Genomic DNA, 23115 nt, shown 5'->3' with positions numbered 1-23115 from the left:
CAGACAGATATTTTTCTCAAGAACTAGAGCCATACTTGATGAATATAAAGCATCTGGACTGATCTAGCTGTGCATCATGCTTTTATATGGTGCTGGTCTGAGTTCCTGACATGGTCAGAGAGCATTGTTCTGGATTCTGGTGGCATCACTGACAAGTAGCACTTCCAGAGAAGTGAGAAATCCATACCGAAGTGAGAAATCCATACCGAAGTGAGAAATCCATACCGAAGTGCTTCTCTACTGACCAGCTCAGAAATGAGAAGTGAGATATGAGCTACTGAAGTATTTGGGCACACCACATTAGAAGCTTCTTGTTTGATCTTGGCCCCTGAAGAGTTTATTCTCTTCATGCCACAGATGATTGATTTTGTCAAAAACTGGAAAAGCAGTTAAGGTGCCAAAGGAAGAGTGCTTTGAAAACAAGTGTTCTGTGTTACACACAGTGTTTATTACCTCTGAAGCCAGTTGGGGGTGACACAGAAATTCAGTCCCTCAGACACAGAGGATGCTCCTGGGCTGGTGACCTGGCCTGCCAAAGGTCACTTCTCTGGTATATAAAATAGCTATAATGACAGTCCTAAACATGGGTGATTGGCAAGATTAAAGATGTCCTATTTAAAGGCAAGAGTGCAGTGATGACTCGGTGACAGGTGGAGCCTTTCTGCTTCCGTGGGTCTCCTTGTTCGCAGAAGCAGGTCAGGCAGTGAGCAAATCTACTGAACTTTAACACCCAAAGAAACAGCTGGAATTAGGCAAAAGTTGGACATAAATGGTGAAATAAAGCATCAACATGGGGAGAGAAGGTCTTCAACCCAAGGCAAGACAGTGTGTCCAGCCACAAAGCCACCGTGCCAGTAGTGATGTCAAGAGAGGAATCTGAAGGACAAGGCATATAATCTTTACACTGTGCACACTTAAGCACAGCTGGGTGCTGCATATACAATGGAACCCTTCAACTGTACACTGTTTAGTGAGTTAGACAGCTTGTTACTTTCACTTTATCAATCATAAATTTATGATACAAAGAGGTGAATTAGGTTCTTCTTGACCTAAATAATCCCCTCAACTTCCCAGTTAAGTAAAATAAAATAAATCTAAAAGCACACATCCTTTCTAGCAACAAAACTGGCTGTCTTAGTTAGGGTTTCTATCGCTGTAAAGAAACACAATAAACCAGGCAACTCTTGTAAAGGAAAAGCATTTAATCCAGGTGGCTTACATTTTCAGAGTTTCAGTCCATTATCATCACAGTGGGACATGACAGTGTGCAGGCAGACATGGTGCTGGCTATATCTTGACATGCAGGCAACAGGAAGTGATCTTTCTCACTGGGCGTGGCTTGAGCATATATGAGACCTTGAAGCCTGCTTCCACAGTGGCACACATCTGTAACTGGATGTTTCTCTCCTGCCCACCTGTTTGTGTGAACCTAATTAGTCTTACACTTCCTCTTACAAGACCACACCTACTTCAATAAGGCCACATCTCCTAATAGTGCCACTTTCTTTGGGGGCCATTTTCTTTCAAACCACCACACTAGCTGAACAAATGAAAATCAGCCTAAAGCACAGACAGCCTAGCCCTACTGCAAATGTAAAGGTAGGGTCAGGTGCCAAGTGTGACCCCATCAGTTCTGATGAAGACAAGTAAAGTGATAATGTGGTCCATCCCATCTGAGCATATGCAAAAACTCTCTGTGAGTAAAAAGGACGGTGCCACAGCAATCCCAGAGGCTCCACTCCCCTAGTATCATTAAGAAAAATGAACCAACAATTAGGAGGTGACAGATATAATGCCATATTTAGGCACTAACTGGCTCAATGAAATATTTTGTCATCCAGGACAGGGGTTGGCAATCCTTCACTGACAGCCACATTTTTAAAATCAAGTTTTGTTAGAACATAACCACTTGTATCCATTCATGTATCATCCAAGGCTGTTTTTTGCTACAGGGTTATATTTGAGTAATTTCAGCAGAGATCATATTACTTGCAGAGCAAGAATATTTGTGACTCTTTGGAAAGTGTGATGGCCCTTGACCTAGATAGGCCAGTGTTTGAATTTTGTGCCTACTATTTTAGAAAAGCCCCAAATACTGATACTCTGAAGTCATATGTCCCTTCTGGTGAATGCACATAAGGTATAAAAGAATCACAAACTTATAGCTGCATTGCTCTTGAAGCCATTGGCCAGGTTTTTATCTGTTAGCAAATCCATTTTAGCATCTCTTCAACTGACTATATATACTTGCTTCCTCTAATTTCCTTTGAACCAGCCTGGTCAATCTATTGGTCTCCTCATTCATTAGGAAATAGAATAGGTTTTTAAATTTTTACTCATTCTTCCTTTTTCTTTTGCACAGAATCTGACTATGTAGCCCAGTCTAGTCTCAAACTCACTGACCAGTACAGACTGTCCCTAAATCCATGATCCTTCTGCCAGGATCAGCTGGGATTTCAAACATGTGCCACCATGCCTAGTTTCCATATACTTTATATAAGTCATGTTTTTGGTCTTTAAAGTTTATACTTGGAGATGAGTAAGATGAGTGAGGCTGGTAACCCAAGCATCTGAAGAAGCTGACATAGGAGAAGCAAGAAAACAAAATATTCCGTTGAGCCAGCTAGTGCCTAAATATGGCTTGGCTCATAGCAAGAGCCTTATTCAAAAGCAATCAAAAACAACAAACACATATACACATAAATTAGGAACTAATTTGATAACTTCAAGGTGGTGTTGTGACACTAGATTAAAGGCTGTCTAGCTTTTTCTAGGCATGCCTGTGTTTCCAAAGGAAAGCAGCAGGAGAGTGAATGGACTAAAAAGGAGAGCTCTGCCCTTGATGTGGTGGGCAGCAGTTAGCTATGGACATATGAAACACAAAAGACAAAGAAAAGATCATTTTCTGTCTCTCAATGCTGGAGCTAAAACACATCTTCTACTGCCCCTAGATGTCAGCATTCTGGGTCATCTAACCTTTGAATTCAAGGACCTACATCAACAACTCCCTTGTCCCACTCCCATTGGTGACAACCCTGAGTGTACCTCTTTAACTCATCCTATCCAATATAGTATATTAACCCACAAGGAACAGAAACTGAACAGCAAAATTCACATCATAGAGTGGTTTTGATGGCTTAAAAATAATGCAAATTTAATATTTAGAACAAATATTAGTGCTTAATAAATATTCATTAGAGGGGCTTTGGAATCAACGAGATGGCTCAATGGGGAAATGCTCTTGCCACCAAGATGATGACCTAGGTTTGGCCCCAGGAATCACATGGTGGAAAGAGAGAGCAGACTCCCACTAGTTGTACTCTGATCTCTACATACATGTCATTGCACATGCTCCCTGCAAAAAAAATAAATAACCGTAGCGGGAATCTTAAAACTTCTTATTAATAAAATCAAACCTGAGGCCACTTATTGGGGCGAATGCTGGAAGATCAGAGAAACAGAACAAGCCACAGCAACCTCACCTTGCCAATTCCTCAGTTGATCCTGTTTCCTCAGACTGGAAGCTTCTGTGTCTTCATCTGAATGGATCTTAACTGAACTGTTGCTCTCCAAAGCCTGAAAGCTTAACCAGCCAAATACTACTAGTTTCTGTTTTTCACACTTATATATCTTTCTGCTTTCTGCCATCACTCCCTGGGAGTAAAGGCTCACTTCTTGGGATTGAAAGCATGAGTCACCATACTTGGCTTTATCCTTGAACACACAGAGATCCAGGTAAATCTGTCTCTGGAATGCTAGGATTAAAGGCGTGTGCTACCACTGCCTATCCTCTATGTTTAATATTGTGGCTGTTCTGTTTTGTGACCCTAGATTAGTTTATTAACATGCACAATATTTTGGGGAACACAATATCACTATATTTCCCCTTCTTTGTCTAAAATTAAAAAAAGCTTATAACCAATACAAGAAAAACTATCCAATAAGTAAATACAATATATATAGCCAAGAGTTACATTAACAATGTCTAGTCCACTAACATTTGACAGATTCAAATAAAAACTCCATTATATATAAACAATGTCCAGTCCAGTAACATTTGATAAACTCAGACAAAAAAATTTTCATTACTTATGTAAAACAAGTAGTTCCTTTTTAAAAGTAGATTCAATTTTTATCTTATATCCATATTCTGGTGTGGGACAGAGTAAAAAACCCAATATTTTTATTTAAATCAGGTTGATTATAAATGTGATCTCTTTCTAAAGAAGAAAAGGGGATATGATATAGATAAAATAGGATGAAAGGGTAGATTAATGAACCTACTTTTATTTTTATTTATTATTATTATTATTATTATTATTATTATTATTATTATTATTATTTGGTTTTTCAAGACAGGGTTTCTCTGTGTAGCTTTGCGCCTTTCCTGGAACTCACTCTGTAGACCAGGCTGGCCTCGAACTCACAGAGATCCGCCTGGCTCTGCCTCCCAAGTGCTGGGATTAAAGGCATGCACCACCACTGCCCGGCGAACCTACTTTTAAAGAGTAACAACTTGTTTAAAATGTTTTACATTGCTATGGATTTTAGCTTATTGATACAAGTTTAAACTTAATTTTGTTATACTGTATATATATATATTTCTATTCTAATTTGAGGTATTATGTTTATGTAACTCATTTAGATTGAAATGGATAATTAAGAAATACAGCTTAATTAGTCTTCTATGATAGTCAAACTTATAGCATGTTAGTTAAGTTTTCTAGGTATACATAGATATATTTCAGATAGATAGGTAATCTTCAAACACTTCAAAGACCTACAAAATATGGTATTTAAAATGTTTTAAAAATTTAGACTTTCTGGACAGTGAGATATGTCTGTTCCTGGCATCACCAATTTACTTCAGAGAGGAGGATGGGCATCGAAGACACTCTATATGGAGTTTATCTTCTTCTTGGCAAAAATAGCCATTTGGGCAAGAAACTGTTCTTGCCTGGACTGCTTGATCAACTGGACATGCAGGATCCATGGGAAGGTGACCACGGAACTTTGCTTGGCAAAAGTTCCAAAAATGGTCCTTCAGGTTCCTGCTTCACAAAGGAAACTGCCAGACATTCTACAGGACACAGAGAAAAGTGACTGAGAGACTCTAAGCCTGTGGACTGAAGACAGATGCCCCAACTTTACAAAGGAACTTTGGATGATTGTCCAGGCTGCCAGCTGTCTGTCTATTGTTGCAAGACTCCCAAAAGTTGCTTGCGTGCTTCTCCCATTTCTCAGGTAATAGTATATCCTTCTGGGGTCTTTGATGTAGTTGAAGACTAAATAGTTATAATTTTCTTAGTTATGATAAGAGATAAGTTAGATATGAAACCTTAGACTCACAAATATAGGATAAATAGGGTATCTTCTTTAATTTTGCCAAATACGAATAGACTAGCTATTATAAATAGACTAGATATTGTAACTGTAATTCTTGCTTGATAATTGTTTTGTTATCTGTAATTTTACGATGTGAAAGTTAAAACCTTCCTTTTTGAAAAAAAAAGAAAAGGGGAAGTACTGTGGATATCACTCTGTATAAATAAAATGCTGATTGGCTAGTAGCCAGGCAGGAAGTATAGGCAGGACAAGCAGAGAAGAGAATTCTGGGAAGTGGAAGGTTGAGGCAGAGAGACGCTGCCAGCCACCACCATGAGAAGATGTTAAGATACCGGCAAGCTATGAGCCACATGGCAACTTATAGATTAATAGAAATGGTATAAAAACAGCTAGCTAGAAGCCTGCCACGGCCATACAGTTTATAAGTAATATAAATCTCTATGTGTTGACTTGGTTGGGTCTGAGCAGCTGCAGGACTGGCAGGTGAGAGAGATTTGTCCTGACCCTGGACCAGGCAGGAAAACTCTAGCTACAAATAACTATAAACAATATAAGCTAGCTTTGATTATTATTGATGATGGCATTATCCTAAGTATTAGTTGTTTCTTTAGTAACAACTATTTCTTTTATTGAGTAAATGATTTGACTCCCACTAGCTTTAGCAAAGGAAAGAAGCGTTAATTGGTGAGAAAGCATCTTGAAGTCACAGAAACAGAGGGAAGTTGAAAGGTTGAGCCCTGACTTCTCCCTTCTCTACACGGGTTCAGACTCAGAGGTGTGAAAAGCCTGTCATGTCTACAGTCATGAATGACCTGGTTTTATATCCTGACTCTCTGGTGACCTAGAGAGTTGGCTTCGTCTCTTCTTCTAATTGATATATCAAATCTGAGGCTGCAGCCTCCTTATCTTTCTCTCCCCATGCGTCCAGGATAGCACCTAACACACTATACATGCTCCATCAAAGTTGAGTTTGTTTTGTTGTTTGCTTGTTTTTACCTAAATTACCAGTATATTGACAAGAATGACAAATAGATACAACTAGCAAAAGCATCACAATATCAGGTATAGCTGGAGGCCAGGTTGGGGCTGAGGTCTTGATTGGCAGATTTGGGTGAATTTTTTTATCTTCAGAACAATAAAACTGTTGATGACAACATTCCAAACACAGCCTCAGTGTACACAGTCTGTGATTATGTCCTTTTATTCATTGCTCACTGGAATCTTCCTCTGCTTCTTGAGAAGCTGGAAGATGAGATCTGCCCCACTTTGGGCCCCTGGGGCACCAAGTCGGCCTGTGTTATTGCATTAAAGGAGCTGCCTGCCTCAATTGTCTTGACGAGGCATGCCAGGACTGTGCATACATCCTGATGGCTCTAATGAATTTAGTTCCATCACCTGGACATTTTATTTGAGATTGATTTTTAAATGTCTGAGTAATTGGGGTTTGTGTGTGGTTGCTTCTTTGCAACAGAGGTAAGCTGAGGTGTTTATGTCCTCATTAAAGGCTTGTTAGACATGATTGCATGACTAGAGGCCTCAATTTGTATCATTCCTGAGGGTTCACATCAAGACCTGCCCCTCTGCTTAGCGAACTTGGGGAGCACAGTAATACAGCACTGGACTTGGCAGCCCCTGTGTCTCCCCCACATGTGACCGGTTTCAGCTGGAGGCATACACCAGGGCTCCCCAGGGATTTCATGCCTGGGATACGTGCATGTCACTAATTCTGGTGATGGCAAAACATCGATTATGTATCTATTATTTGTCTTCCAGAGACAAGGCCTCTCATGAGGGATTCAAGGGACTCTACTTTGCAGGCAAGAAGTTAAATGTCTTTTGGTGCTGGTTTTATGAACTTTGGTGTACCTTAGAGCTTCCATTCACTCTGTGTTTAACTTAATATCCTTTTCATATTCTCTCTCTCTCTCTCTCTCTCTCTCTCTCTCTCTCTCTCTCTCTCTCTCTGTGTGTGTGTGTGTGTGTGTGTGTGTGTGTGTGTGTGTGTGTTGTGGGACTTACTCTTTACAAAAGTTGCCCTTAATATTTGAGATAAAGTTGTCTAGAGAATGAAAAAGAGTGAGAAAAAGGTTGTGTTCAAAAAACAGTCCTCTGTTCTTTAAGTAGCAACTCTGCCTTCACCTCTCTGAGATAGGTTCTCATCATGTGTTGGCTTTGAACCCTCGGTTCTGGATCAGCATCCCAAGGATTACAGGCATGCACCCCACACCGATCTGGGAGTACCTTTATCAACACCTATTCCATGAGGAATGGAGCTGAGAGTTGGAAATAAGGTAATGTCCAAGTTCTGACTCTGAACTCAGAAGGAACTGGGTTTGATTTTGGCTCAACCCACTAAAGACTGGTGGATAGTGGATAGAGTCCTGAATTGCTCCTTGTCTGTTTCTTCATTGTAAAGTGGAGATGTGAAAATCTACTCCGGGATGATGTATACAATTCTGGGCACAGATGAGGAATTCAGCTGATGTGAGAGCATCTAAAAGAACTGCAACCCAGCCTCCAGAGCCTTTGTTTGGTTTTTATTGTTTGTTTGTTTGTTTGTTTGTTTGTTTGTTTGTTTGTTTGTTTTGGATCCTCTACCATGAAGCATAGCCTCTGAGTTTCATTAAAAGGAATCAGCAAATTCCGGTGTTTTACCTCCAGCTTCCACAGTATATACTACCTGGAATAGCTCATATTTTGTTTTATATATTCTTCTATGCTGTACTTATATTGGGGTAATGTATTCTACTTTGAAAAGAAGAAAACTGTGTTATTGTTACTCCACTAGGGAATTCATAGACTCTACGAGGTGGGGAATACCCACCTGCAATACCCTTTCATGGCGCCAGGGGGCAGAAATTCCTTAATGGGTAATGAATAAATCTCATAACCTGTCTAGACTGGTTCATTGCTAAACCTTTTGCTCCCAAAAAAGGGGAAAGTGCCTAAGGAACTTGGGGGATCTTTTCAGCTAATCCCAGTACAGCAGGCTGCTTCCCTGGTTCTGATCTGGTTTCCCGGATGCACCGCTGGTTTCTGTCATAGTGCCTTGCACTAGGTATCCAGTGTTTATCAGTGAGGTGGTTTCATTTTAAGCAGATCAGGCCATGGTCCTGTTGGCCTGGTCCACTTTTCCCCAAGAGGTCGAGGTAAAGTTTAGCTTGTGTTGAATTTGAATCTGAAAAAAAAAAGTGAAAAGAAGCTGCCCCAGGAGAGAGATGACAAGGGTGTTCTTAGAAAAGAGGGGTAGAGTGAGACGGACCCTGCAGAGGTGAGGATTTGGAACAGCAGAGAGGAGCCAAGCTCTTCTCCATGGAACCCGGAGGGAAAACGTGTGACACGCAGGACTTTGCAGAGGATGTGAGGAGGAAATGATGCTTGGGTTGGGAATGAATGAGAGTCCAGAGAAGTAGGACATTTTTCTCCCTGGACGATGCTGCAAGATGTTGGGTCCTTACTTTTCACTGAAGGAATTATAGTCACCATTAAGTGATGTGAACATGAATCTATCTTCCACCCCAGGTTTAATCCTGGGGTTTTCCCTTCTTCAGAAATAGAGACAAATGGGAGCAAAATGCCAAGCTATTATTTATTGAATTTTTAATTCACAACAGGCAGTTTAACCAAACACTTAGTGAGAACACTCATTTATCCATCAAGCAACTGTACTTACATAGTCATATATTCATTCAAAATAAATGCATTCGATATTCAATGTTCAGGGCTCTAAAAACACAACAGTACATACAACACCTCAAGTCTCCATCTTTCAGACATGTAGCAGAAATGCGCTATGACAGAAGCCAGCGGTGCTTCCGGGGAACCAGGGAAGAGAGGAAAAATAAGTAAAGTAGCATTTGATAGGTATTAAGAAATCTGAGATAGACATGCTCATAGTTTTCTTAGAGTAATGGAAACTGAGGCACTGAGCTTAAGCCAAATTCCCAAGGTCATCAACTTTTAGTCAACAACAAATCTAGACATCTTTGAATCTTAGGCTTTTATCTGTCAGGCCCTTCTGTCCCTCACATTCATTCTCTCATGTCATTTCATTTCCTGTGAAATAATCCAATCCTTTTTTGGCAAAAGAACTAGTCAATATCTCGTACACACCTTTGAGAAAACAGCCATGTCTTATGCCTGCCTGATAGACAGCATTGGTCTACAAAGGCCACCTCTTCCTGCCACCTTGAACATGGTTCACCTCCTCTCCAGATAGAGCCACTAACTGCTCACCCAGCTCTGCTCCAGGTAGCAATTTTACAGGCTACTGTTTCTGGGCCACTGCGGTGTCACTGTGACTTAATGACCTAATTTCATGCTATTTTTCTGGTTCAGTCACTTATTTAATCCTTTGCGTGTTTTTTCCCTCATTCTCCATTTCTTAAAGAAATATGCTCATAGCCCAGAGCAGAAGCTAGAATATTAAGAGTTCAGAGCCACTCAATTACAAACAAAGATACAGATGCATCCCTGGATTTGGCTCCATTTAAGGATCTTTAACAAAAGTCTACTTGAGAACTTCTGCTAGGAGAAAACAATGTGGGACTTGCCCTGAAAAGGAAAAGAAAAGCCCACAAGTTCATCTTAAACAATCGAGATAAAGTACACCTCAAAAATGACTCTAAATGATTTATGTTAATGGCCACTTGGAGGAAAAGGGTTACATTTCTGTCTTTTTCAATCTGCATAAATGGCATAAACAATCCGGTGGGAAAAGAGTGTTCATATCTTCCACACTACCAGACGCTCTACAAGTATTCAAAGAGGACCGGAACCTACCTAAACCCACCCACTCAAGACCCTCCACCTCTATGCCACCTAAGCTGTTGACATTGTCTCCTTCAGTGAGTCACAACTATAGACCAAATAACACTTCCATTCCTCTCTCAGTCTTCAAAGTTTGCAGGGCAGGAAAGAGATCTGTGCTTCTCTTCAGGAAACTCATCGCATCTGTCAGTTTCAACCATCCCCGAAAGATCTTCCAAATCCTCTATCTTTTCCTACTTCTGTACTCTGAACTCCTATCCCTGCAATGCCTCTCTTCAGTTTCTTCTCCTCCTTTCAACCTATCACATCCACCCATGCTTGCACCTTCATACTCACTAACATATTAATAAAGTGGCTCTCATTGTCCATTGTTCTGTTGTATCTGCCCCTTTGTCTCCAGCTGTGAACTCTCCAAGGACAGAGACAAACATACTCAACTTAGCTCTTCCTATTAGCTGATCATGATATTTACTTATGAATGCTCAAAAGGCATTGATTTATTTGAGGTTTTAAGGATAACCTCAATGTGGCAGCTACACAAGGGTAATTTTATGGCCTCAAATGCCTATCAGTGGATGATGAAATAGTCCTATAGCCACACCATGAAATATAACAGTGAAAATACCAAAGTTACATTTGCATGCAGTGCTCTGTAGGACTCATTGTAATGCAATGTTTAACTTTAAAGGTCCCCAAAAGGTTACATACAGAATGATATACTTTCTATAAGTTTTTTTAAAATTAAATGTATATGTGTTGTATGCACACATAAAGATTGAATAGGAAATAAAAACAACTAAAGAATGACCAACACAAAATTGAGATTAGGGACATCCATGGGTAAATTGGTAGGAAATCCCTCATAGTTACATGTGAGTTCTTGACAAGATTTTACTTTTTATTCTTGGTGGAAGGTTTATGCATGCTTATTAATTTTTAAATTAACTAATGAAATAGTGAAATAAAATGAGCTGGGATAATTAACCAGTGATGAACCAGTCATTCTCATTAATCTGATTATTTGCACTTGTAATCTATTTAAATAACAGAAGCCAAAAGAAAGACTTCTGGAACTTAGGCATCCATGATAATTTGGAATGGAGACTCTCCCATTTATCTGTGGAATATCTTCTTATTATATTCTGAGCTAATGATATTTTTGCCCTTTTAGAATACATACATAAGATCTTTTCATCTGCTTCAGATGTACATTCTCAAGTGGATATGCTATTCTTGATGAAAGCAATATGAATTGAGTCATCGAGGACTACATTTATCATGTTTACAACATAATAAATATATATACATTTATAGTGTAGACAACCATTTATGTATCAGGCACAGTGTTACACTATATATATATATGGAATGGTATTCAAAAACAACCAGCTTTGTGCTCACGTTGTTCATAGTGTGCTCAGTGTAGCTATGGAAAGACCAAAGAGAGAGAGGTAGGATGCAAATCATGGAGGTGTGTCAGAATGTTGTAGAATAATCTTTTTGTACACTATGAAGATATGTCATTCTGATCAGTTTAATAAAAAGCCAAATGGCCAATAGCTAGGCAGGATTTTCAGACACAGAGTTTGCTAGGAAGAATAGGGTGGAGTCATGAGGAGATGCCAGGGATGTAGAGCAAGCAGCATGGGTTTTAAAAAGTTAAGGTAATCAAGCCACATAAAAGAACATAGATTAAAAGATATGGGTTAATTAAAGTTATAAGTACTAGTTATAAACAAGCCTAAGCTATTGGCCAAGATCTTATAATTAATAATAAGTCTCCATGTCATTACTGGGGAGCTGGTAGTCCCAACAAAAGGTCCAGCTCTATCAGAGGAGGGAGTTTGAGTTTACTCTCAGAAAAATGAAGGGATCACAGCAGGGTTTTAAGCAAGGAAGTACAGGTTCCCATTTGCATTCTTAAAATGATCCTTCTGGCTGTTGAGGAAAAAAATGAAGTGAAAAGAGCATACATGTATCCTAGAAGAAAAGTTAGAAGTACATAAGCTGAAAGAGGAATGGTCAAGCATCAGGATGGGATCTTTTGAGATGAGGGGAAAGGCAGGGTTGGGTAATTTTAAAATAAAATAAGTGATGCTATCAGTGGACTGAAAACAAGAATCGGTTGGGGGAGAGGAATAAAAATGATTCTTACATTTTTTGTTTAAGAAACCTGGCATTTTCTGGTAGCATAAAATGGAATTTAAAAGAAAGTGTGTGAACTGAAGGACAGAAAGCTTCAGGAATTTCTGTCCCCAAGAAAGCTGTTTAATGCTGAGATCTTAAATCTGGCAGGTTGATTCCAGCCATTATTTTATCTGTTAATGTCACAGTCACATTTACAGTCTTTTTTTGGGGGGTGTATTGAAAAAGATGAGCTGGAACATTGGGAGATGGTTTTCAAGAAATTGGAACAGTAAAATGAGGTGGAAGAGAATAAATAATCAAGGTAAAGGAAAACCATAAATTGACTGAAGTTCCTCACAGACTTGCTGCCCTTCAAGGCTGGTGACAAGAGGTTTGGGAACAGATCTGTTTACTGTTCTGAAAGAGTGTCACATGTGCTGACTTACTTTCTAATATGACAACACAAAGTTAAGATTTATTTCTCATACGTACTCCTATGGGGGAATTGAATGAGAATGGTCCCAAAGGATCATAAATTTGAACTCTTAGTCACCAGATAGTAGAACCATTTGGAAAGGAGGGGTGGCCTTACTGAAGAAGGTCACTTGGAGTGTGCTTTGAAGTTTCAAAAGCGCATGCCATTTTCAATTAGCTCTCTGTCTTTTTCTTCTTCTGCCTCCAACTTGCAGATTAGTATGCAAGCTCTCAGCTACTGCTTCAGCACCATGGCTGCCTTCCTGCCTACAGCCATGCTCCTCACCATGATAGTCATGGACTCCAGCCCTCTGGAACCATGAGTCCCAACAAACATTTTCTTTAATAAGTTGCCTTGGTTGTGGTATCTCTTCACAGCAATAGAAAAGTGACTGAGACAGCTCCCATGATATCTCTTCTCTTGGCACACATATGTTGAGACTTATAATTAGTCCTCAGATCTGCTCCAGTAACATCACTGTAGCTAGAGTTTTCCTGCCTTGTCCACAGTCAGGACAAATCTTTGTCACCCGCCAGTCCCACAGCTGCTCAGACCCAACCAAGTAAACACAGAGACTTATATTGCTTACAAACTGTATGGCCATGGCAGGCTTCTTGCTAACTGTTCTTATAGCTTAAATTAATCTATTTCCATAAAACTATACCTTGCCATGTGGCTCGTGGCTCACCGGCGTCTTCACGTGTTGCTTGTCATGGCGGTGGCTGGCAGTGACTCCCTCTGCCTTCCTGTTCCCTCAATTCTCTTCTCTGTTAGTCCTGCCTATCCTTCCTGCCTGGCCACTGGCCAATCAGTGTTTTATTTATTGACCAATCAGAGCAATTTAACATACAGAGCATCCCACAACACATCACAGTCAAGGTTCATGGCAAAACTCAGATTCCATGAATTCCCGTGTCTAAGTCCACCCACCCAAGCCTGATCTTCCTCATAATTAATCAAAAATATCTATTAAACATTCATACTCAACATGAGGGGCAATCATGTACCTTTGAGGAATTACACATCACCAGCTCTGAAAGTTCCCATATTTATCTGAGAAGCTTCATCCGTGTGGTCAAGTGAACTGCTATTCTGATAGACAGAAAATTCTCAGCTGCAGGCTATTCTCCCAAAGTAAACCAGGCCTGCTTTCTGGTTTCAGAGTTTAAGAGCCAAATAAATTCAAAGATAAACATCTGCCCTTTCCCCTTGCAAAAGCCAACGTGAATTTCTGGGTTTTGAAAAGTCAGCCACCATCAGTCATTTGTAATTATGGAACCCTGTGTTGCTTTGTACTTAGAGACCTAAGAACAGTTCAAATAAACACAACACAAACAGCCCTTTTCCTCCCTCTACTCCTACTTAATAGGAACCTTTGAAACTGAGATTTTTTTATTGGTTATTTGTTACTGTCATTTGCCATTGTCTGTACCCATGATGATGGATTTGTCAGTAAATTCACTCCTCTCTAAGGTTTGCTGGGAATTGAATTGACAGTCAAGTCCAAAGAGTCCAGCCCTGGTCATAATACAATTCCAGCCCCCATCATCCCATGTCCAGATTAATTTCAGTTATTTGCAAACAAGATGTGGGGGGTAAAGTTGAACCCAATGAACAAAGAGTTAATAGCAGTCAAAGAAATCAGGAATGCCCTCAAACCATCCTCCACATTCGTCCCCATCACCACCTACCACCTCTCCAACTGGAATGTTTGCCTCTGGCTCTTGGGTTATCAAATTGGCTCTGCATGGCCATGTTTTAGATTATTGTGGAACTACATAGTGTTATTACATTTTTACTGGAATTTCTACAGCACACTTCTCTCCCATTTATGTTTCCAACAAATGTTGGAAAACATCTAACAAAAACATTGAACTGTGTTTTTACAGATTATCACTATAAAAACTGATCAATAATTTATAGAACATAAACTCAGTACCACTGGTTTCATCACAATATGTGGTTTCTCTAATATTATAAAAGAATATCCTCATTTAAACAAAACATCAGGAAAGAAAATCTGTCAGTCTTCCCATGTATATTGCAAATAATTCTTCAAAGTGTACTGGGAAAGGCTATCAAACATAGAATTAAGCTCAATGTTCATAATAAATTCTGTTGTCAAGGCAGGAATGCAAATGTCAAAAAAGATCTGTGAAAAGAAGTTTGATTCATATTCCTTCACAAAGAATTTTCTACATCAGCTTTAAAGATCAACTTAATAATAAAAATAAATGATTTCATGAAAGCAATAATAATTTACACTAAACATGCATTGATCTTTGACAAACATCTAGACCCATGCAACCACCACCAACATGATTACAACAGAGAAATATTTCCATCGTGTTGGAAATTTCATTGGGGTTCTCTGCCCCCTCCATAGGGAACTCCTGAGTCCCATCACCAGCCTTTGTGTGCTTTTCTGCTCATTTTCTATTTTTTGTAAATGAAATTGTACATGTTCTACTTGGGTCTAGTTTCATCAGCTCATTATGGCTTTTTAAACTTCATTTTTTGAGATACTTGATTCACTTTTAATTAGTATCTATAAATTGTGAGCAACTAGTTGAGGTTTGTTACACATACCAAGTGAGGATAATATAATGTTTTTCTTTATGTACAGAAATAGATTCCATCTGATATCAATCATATAGATATCTTTACCTGAAGAATACCCTTTAGATTTTCTTATAATTTAAGATTGGGAAAACTAAATTCCCTAAGATTTCATTTAAATGAATATATTTAGTCCATTTTATGAAGAATGTTTTCCATATATTTGAAATCTGGGATGCTAGAGTTTTCTTTTCTATCAGCATTTAAAAATATCATTCCATTGTCTATTTCCAGGGCTTCTAATAAGATAACTGGTCAACCTCAGCTCTCCTTTTTGTGAGATACATTGTTCATCCTCATGACATTTTGTTTCTTTGAGTTCCTGGGTCTCAGGCCTACTAGATATTTGTCCCATCCCAGGTTCTTTGAGCACTTTGTATCACTAGGTTGGTGTTTTTCATCCGGTGTAGGAGATATTTGGTCATCAATTTTCACAAAAGGTCTGTGCTGCTTTCTTGCCCTTGTCTTCCTCTTAGACTCTAATTACACCTCTGACAAGGTCCCTATATTATCTCAGAAGCCCTTGATGTTGTGCCAGTTTTGTCTGTCTTTCATTTGAGACTTATTTAGGCAGGGCTAGATGAGGTCTTACTTTCCAAGTCCTTGTTTTTAAGTCAAAGACTGTCTGATGACATAAGGATGCTGGGATATCTATGAGGTCTCTTGACTATACCCATGCTGTTCCTCCCACATTCCCAGCCCTGATTAATGCCTAAATCATCCTATTCTCACTGCCACTGACTCCTCTTCCTTTATACCTCCAATGCATATTTACCCAGTACTGGCCCAGCCTACACCTCAACAAAGGACACCAACAAATTTCCATATATTCCCAAGGTTTATTTTTTCCATCCTCTTTGAGGCATTATCTTATAGAACTAACTGTTTTCTCCAACCCAAAATCTAATCTTTTACGCAAATGAAGCAATACTTGGCCTGAATACAGGCCACTGTGTTGAAGTCAGAAAAATGCATCTACATGGACAGCTGGGGGATTTTAGGGATTCCTTCCTTAGTTAAGCCATCACAAGGAATGTCTTCCCTGGCTGTTGTTTAGTAAATGAAAGACATTCCATGTGTATATTATTCTATTTACTTTGCTTGTTTATGATAAGGATACTGTTCGGTTAACATATTCTAGATGAAGTGTGTGTGTGTGTGTGTGTGTGTGTGTGTGTGTGTGTGTGTGTGTGTGTTAAAGAAATTGAATCTAAAGAATAGGTTCCAGAGTCTGGGGACATGGTTCAATAGGTAAAATGCTTGCTATGCAAGCTTGAAGACTTGAATTCAGATGCCAAGTTCTTAGGTAAAGGGCAGAGCAATTACAACACACATTCATAATCCCAGCTCTGGGGAGGGAGAGACAAGAGAATTGTTGGTCAGCCAGCAATCGGTGTACCAAATTAGTGTCTCTCCAGGTTCAGTGGGAGATCTTATATCAGAAACTAAGATGCACAGCAATTGAGAAAGGCATCTGATGTTGACTTCTGACCATCACATACACACACACACACACACACACACACACACACACACACACACACACACACACACAGAGAGAGAGAGAGAGAGAGAGAGAGAGAGAGAGAGAGAGAGAGAGAGAGAAACAAATAAACCAAGAGGTTTTAAACTGTTATGTGTTTCCTATTTGCTTCTTCAAATTGCTTTGATATAAACTCTCAAATGGCATAGGATTAAATGGTAATGTGTTTATATTATGAGAAGAGAATGGAAAGTTAGGAAGCATTTTTGGCTTGTACCCTCCAAGTGATTATGTTTCTATTAATGTTCCATATAGTGACTCATTTTTTTCCAGTTGTCAATCTTGCCAGGAAACTTTAAGATTCCATCATTTTAAGAAGGCCAAACAGAAACTTTACTGTAACTTCTGGATTTTCAGGTGCATTTTTTTTTCCTCTTGGTAATTCTGGTTTCTCTTCCTTACGTTCAGTGCTCCTTCCTGAATGTTAAGTCTATATAGAAAGAATAGGTGGCTATTTCTTTTGAACCTTTTGCTTAAATACGGATTACCAATATTCTTAGAGTGTTTGTTCAAACTATAAGACAGGCACAGAAGTGTTCTCTGTCTCTGTCTTTCTGTCTCTGTCTTTCTGTCTCTCTCTCTGTGTCTCTCTCTGTGTCTCTCTCTCTCGTGTGTGTGTGTGTGTGTGTGTGTGTGTGTGTGTGTGTGTCTGTGTCTGTATTGACTTCCAAAACAAAACATCCTTGAATTTGTATCATGACAGTTCCTTTAGGAAGGCTTCAGGCAGCAGCTAATTACAGTGTCAGCCAGATACTCATCAGTAGGCAGTAGAGGGAAAATCAACAAAAGCCAGAAAAGCAGGGTATTTATGTTCACTAGGCCAGATGGTCAAACTGGAAGGTTGAGCCACCTGAACACACTGTGTTATTTCATTGGCCATTAAGCAAAGTAAAAATTTTCAGTAATATTTAACAACATGTTTTTTATCCCTCATTTAAAACTACCAGCCTAAAATGTGTCAAGTAAAATTTCAATTCAAATGAAACCTCTGCTTCAGGAAATGTCACTAAGGCTTTTGAAACAGCTGTCAATGACAATGCGGTTTTACAAGAGCAAGATTATAGAACTCACAAAGGACCCTCCATCTGATCACATGGATTAGATAGACATGAAGAATCTAATGTTTAACATTATCTATCTATCTATCTATCTATCTATCTATCTATCTATCTATCTATCTACCTACCTACCTATCTATCATCTATCTATCTATCTATCTATCTATCTATCTATCTATCTATCTATCTATCTACTTTAAAAAGGGGGGATCATGGACACTTATCCTGTAATACCATCCTTGCTAAAGAATATTTTATGTCTTTAGGAAGATGGTTCATTGAGCAAAGCATTTGCGGTACAAATATGAGGACCAGAGCTTGGGTTCCCAACAGGCATATAAATGCTGGGCATTATGGCAGTTAGCCTATAACCCCAATTCCCAGAAGGCAGAGACAGAGGATGCCCAGAGGAACTTGGCTAGCTAGATTAGCCAAATGTCCAAGCACTGGTTCAAGTAAGAGGGCCTGCATCCACATATAATTGGAGAGTAATCAAGGAAGACATCCAATTGTGTTGATATTGTGTTCCCTAATATATTGTGTACCCTAATAAAGTTATCTGGGGGTCAGAGACAGAACACCCACTATATTAAACATATGTTTAGGCAATGGTAACACATGCTTTTATTCTTAGCATTCCAGAGGCAGAGATCCATCTGGATGCCTGTGAGTTTGAAGGCACACTGGGAACAGCCAGGCATGGTGACATACAAATAAAATATCACCACACCCAGTGTCAACCTCTGGCTTCCACATTATAAACAAACACAAGTGCATGTTTACCTACACACATGTATGCCATATACACACACACACACATATATATATATATATATATATATATATATATATATATATATATATATATATATATATATATATGCACATACTATACACACACATACACACATTTTTAGAACCATTTTTTTTTTGTAAAAGGTCATCTTTAGCCTTCCCATCCCCTGGGTCTGAAAGTGAACTCAGAGCTCTTGAGATTCCTACTGCCCTCGGTACAACACCAGACAGACAGTCCTGGGACTTCAGCCCAAAATCCCGAGTCCCCAATAGTCTGTGCTTGTCTTCAACATAGACGAAACTCATGTTTTGGTGTTCTTTTCATGGTGATGGACAAAAGGATCACTCCCCAGAGGTTTCTATGTATTAGTTTCAGAGCTGCTGAGAAATGTCAAGAAGGCTCATAGGAGCTGCACATTGTTAAGGTTTCCTGCTGTTCTCCACACAGTGTTTGCATCTTTCTTCCAGGACTGCTGCTACCAGTCTCCTCCTTTGGGAACTAAACAGGCCTTCACCAGCTAGACATCTCAAGCCTTTTCATCTTCAAAGTGAATCCTTAGTCACCTTTAAGTGGCCTGGAGTCCAAACTTTGGAGGAACTTCTAATAAGTGCAACTGCTGGTTGTTGTTTTTTTTTTGTTGTTGTTTTTGGTTTTGCTATTTTTTTTTTGTTTTGGGGTTGTTGTTTTGTTGTTGTTGTTGTTTTGGGTTTTTTTTTCACAGTTCTAGTTTCTTGGGTTGAGAATATAAGGCCCTACCTGAAAGTCCAGGGACTCCAAGTACCAAAATGTCACAGATGAAAGACACTGTTATTGATGTCCCTACCAACTCTTCTTCCCACAATGTGAATGACTCAAGGTATCTGAATTTGGAGAATGACTAGGGTCCCCACTGACACATCACTTGGGCTATTTTCTCTGCTACCTCATTCCCACTGGGAGAATTCTAAATGAATTCCTAACTATAAACTCTACATGCCAGGTTGACATGTGAAAGCTGATTGCTCCTATCAGGGCTATCATCACTGACTACCATAGAGTTTGTGCACAAGCTGAATAAGCATTCTAGTGCTTGCTAGCTAGTGTGATTTACAGATCAGGGAAAAGAAGATGATGATGCTGAGTCCTTGCACAGCCCTTTGGGACTTGACTGAGGAGGTGAGGAAATGAATAGGACACTAACACGGAAACCACACAGCAATCTGGGGTTGGGTTTACTGTGCTGTCTGATAGAGAAACCACAGCATCCCAGAATCTCAGCATGTTTATTATATACCATTGAATAGAGAAGGTGACTGTGTACAGATAAACAAGGAGCCGGGGTTATTATGTAGAGCTGGATCAAGGAGACAGGTTTAATCTTGCAAGAAGAAATCTCTATAGGGGAGCAGTCTTTTCCGTATGCACTGTCAAAATCCACACATGGACCAGAGGAAGAATTTGCCATTTCTATGAGCCTCACTTGAGTGGAAGGTTTTGCAGTTTTTCCATGGGTCTAAGGCACTGGCATCCTAGACATGGCTGAAGTCATGTCAAGGGCATATACATTCACTCAGGACTTCATACACCCAGGGTTTCCTCCACTTACCACAGAATACTATTGCCACTAATCTCAATTCTTTGGTTCCATTTTGATTCTTTAAACTTTCCTTAAGGTATGAATTTTATATCAAAATTTATAAGATTAATATATATATTAAAGTTTTATTATAATATAAATGGTCATATAGAGTACTAACTAATTCTAGAAAAAAAAAGCTTCAATTAGCTACCTATACATGTTTTTGTGTTCAAGTCTCTCTCTGTTTTCTGCAGAGAATCATGACCAGGCCTAACATTTAATTTGAAGTCTCCAGAAAGATGATAGGGCCCCACAACATTAATTCCACATGGACAATAATAATATCACTAAGCTGACAAACATCACCCACAGATCAGCTTTGGACTACAAAGTGCTCAGAACAGTTTCGAGATGGCTAGCTGAGATGACCCAGCTTCAGAGACTACTTGAACAAGGACTTGAGATAAGCCCCGAATTTTGGCATTATGCAGAGACTAGACAACAAATGATACAGCTAACTTTCCTAGAACTTGACAATTAACCCAAAAATTTTCTTTTCAGAATCCCCTAAAGATGCCTTCACCCACAACCAGCAGAAAGCAATTTTAAGAACACGATGCCCACATTCCCAAAGAGGAGTGGGCCAGGTGGTTTTTGGTCTTTCTATGGGTTTTGGGTTTGGGATAACTGTCATTGTTTTGGAGGGTTGGTTACAAGTTGTTGTTGTTAATGGTTAGGAAAAGGGCTAAACAAAGGAGATTAGATTTAAAGTTCTTATTTGAAAAAAAAATGATATATAGAAATCATAGAATAGAGGGTAGATTATTGAATCTACTATGAAAAGAAAAAGAAAAAAGAGGATATGGATATGATATAGATAAAAAGGTAGATTATTGAATCTACCTTTAAAAGACAATTACTAGTTTGAAGTGCTTTACATTGGATTGGATTTTTATATATTGTATATAAATTGTATATATTGAGATTGATATTGTTAGAAAAATGCTATATGTATTTTTTTCTAATCTTGTTCATGATATTGTACCTATAAAGTTCATTTAACAATGTAATGCAATTTACTAATCCTTGAATGTTATTATTACCAACAATTAGAATATAAAGAAATGAAAGTTAGTAGTTAGACATTACAATGGAACTTATAGTCATATTAGGTATGTTTTCAAGATTGAGCAGATATATTTTAGATAGAGAGATCATCTTCAAACCCTTCAGATATCTACAGAATATGGCATTTAAAGTGATTTAATAATCTAGTTTTTTCTTTTTTTTTTTTTATGACTATGAGACATGTCGGCTCCTGGCAGCACCAATCTACTTCAGAGAAGATATGGGCATTGAAGAAACTGCATATGAAGTTAACTTTCATTGTGGCAAAAGTTAGCCACTGGGCAAGAAAATGCCCTCACACCGACTGCTGACAAACAGGACAAAATGGACAGACAGGACACAAAACAAAGGATTACCAATTCTCACCAAGACAAGTGTAGTTGTGGCTTTAGCAACAGGCATCCTCTGAGACCAGGACAATATGGCACCATCACTGAAGTGGCTTTGCAATTCAGAAAAGGTACAGTGCCCCTTTCTTCAAAGGCAGCTGAACAGGCAATGGACTGATGGTTTCTGGTGTGCAGTGGAACAGTAGCTGAAACAGTTATTTTTGAAAGAGTAACTAGGCTTACAGAGTCTAACCTCTGAATGGTAGACTAGCATTTAATAAAAAAAAAAAAGCCACCCACAAGCTGAGAAGAATGGGATGCAGAGAAGAATGGGATGCCGAGTTGAAGCCACCTATAAGTCGAGAAGAATGGACAGCTGAATTCAAAAAACATCAGCAATTTCCAGAATTTAATATCCTGAATCATGACAGGACACTAGTGGAATTCAGGTTTATCTGGTACATGGAGTACTCATACCAACTTTGAGGTCGAACAGTAGGCCCTCTGTACATCCTACTTCACAAATGAATCTATCAGATACTCTAAGCCCATAGGCTGAAGATGATACCCTAACTTTGTGGAGAACACTTGGGTGACTGTCCAGGCAGCTGGCTGTTTCTGTCAACTCACATTTTTTTGGAAGTTGCTTGTTTGCACTTCCTGTTTTGTTAGGTAATATTATTTCCTTCTTGGGTATCTGAGGAAGTTGAAGATTAGATAGTTATAGTTATAGTTAGTTGAAGATTAGATAGTTATTGTTTTCCTTGTTAAAAATTTCAGAAAAAAACTCACTAAAGAGATGCGAAGTGTATAAATTTGAAAGACATTATAAGATAGTTTTCTGTTAGTAATACAAGTTAAGATAGAAAGTGAATCAGGTGCATTTTTGGACTTACTAAAATAGGATAGAAAATGGAATATTTTCTCTGAGTTTGTCAAATGCAAATGGACTAGACATTGTTGAGGTATTTATTGCTTGTATATATTGTATATAGTTATTGTACTTGTTGTATATAGTTTTTCTTATATTGGTTTTAACTTTTTTATTCCTTTTTATTTTTATTAGAAAAAAAGGGGAAATGTGGTGATATTTTATTTGTGCTGAAATGTGATGTTTTATTTGTATGTTAATAAATAAAGTTTGCCTGGAGATCAGAGGTCATAGTCAGCCATAAACCGAAGTCATTTTATTTGTGCTGAAATGTGATATTTTATTTGTATGTTATTAAATAAAATTTGCCTGGAGATCAGAGGTCATAGCCAGCCATAAACAGGAGTCAGGCAGTGGTAGCACACGCCCTTAATCTGATCACATGGCAGGCAGAATCTCTGTGTGTTCAAGGACACAGCCAAGCATGATGACACA

The 23115-nt window shown here is 38.8% G+C and overlaps 2 long non-coding RNA genes across 2 annotated transcripts; one reads left to right on the top strand and one right to left on the bottom strand.

Moving 5' to 3' along the window:
• Nucleotides 1–1182: 1182 nt before the first annotated feature.
• On the bottom strand, nt 1183–4994 carry LOC143271182 (uncharacterized). Its single transcript, XR_013048398.1, has 2 exons — nt 3483–4994; nt 1183–1415 (listed from the first exon to the last, which is right to left on the bottom strand). It is a non-coding gene; the product is annotated as an uncharacterized LOC143271182 (long non-coding RNA).
• LOC121824504 (uncharacterized) lies at nt 4620–22906 on the top strand. Its single transcript, XR_013048397.1, has 2 exons — nt 4620–5244; nt 19202–22906. It is a non-coding gene; the product is annotated as an uncharacterized LOC121824504 (long non-coding RNA).
• The last annotated feature ends 209 nt before the right edge of the window (nt 22907–23115 follow it).

This window comes from Peromyscus maniculatus, chromosome 1, assembly GCF_049852395.1.
Source record: "Peromyscus maniculatus bairdii isolate BWxNUB_F1_BW_parent chromosome 1, HU_Pman_BW_mat_3.1, whole genome shotgun sequence".
In the NCBI taxonomy this organism is placed as follows: Eukaryota; Metazoa; Chordata; class Mammalia; order Rodentia; family Cricetidae; genus Peromyscus; species Peromyscus maniculatus.
This window is presented reverse-complemented; position numbering and strand designations above follow the sequence as displayed.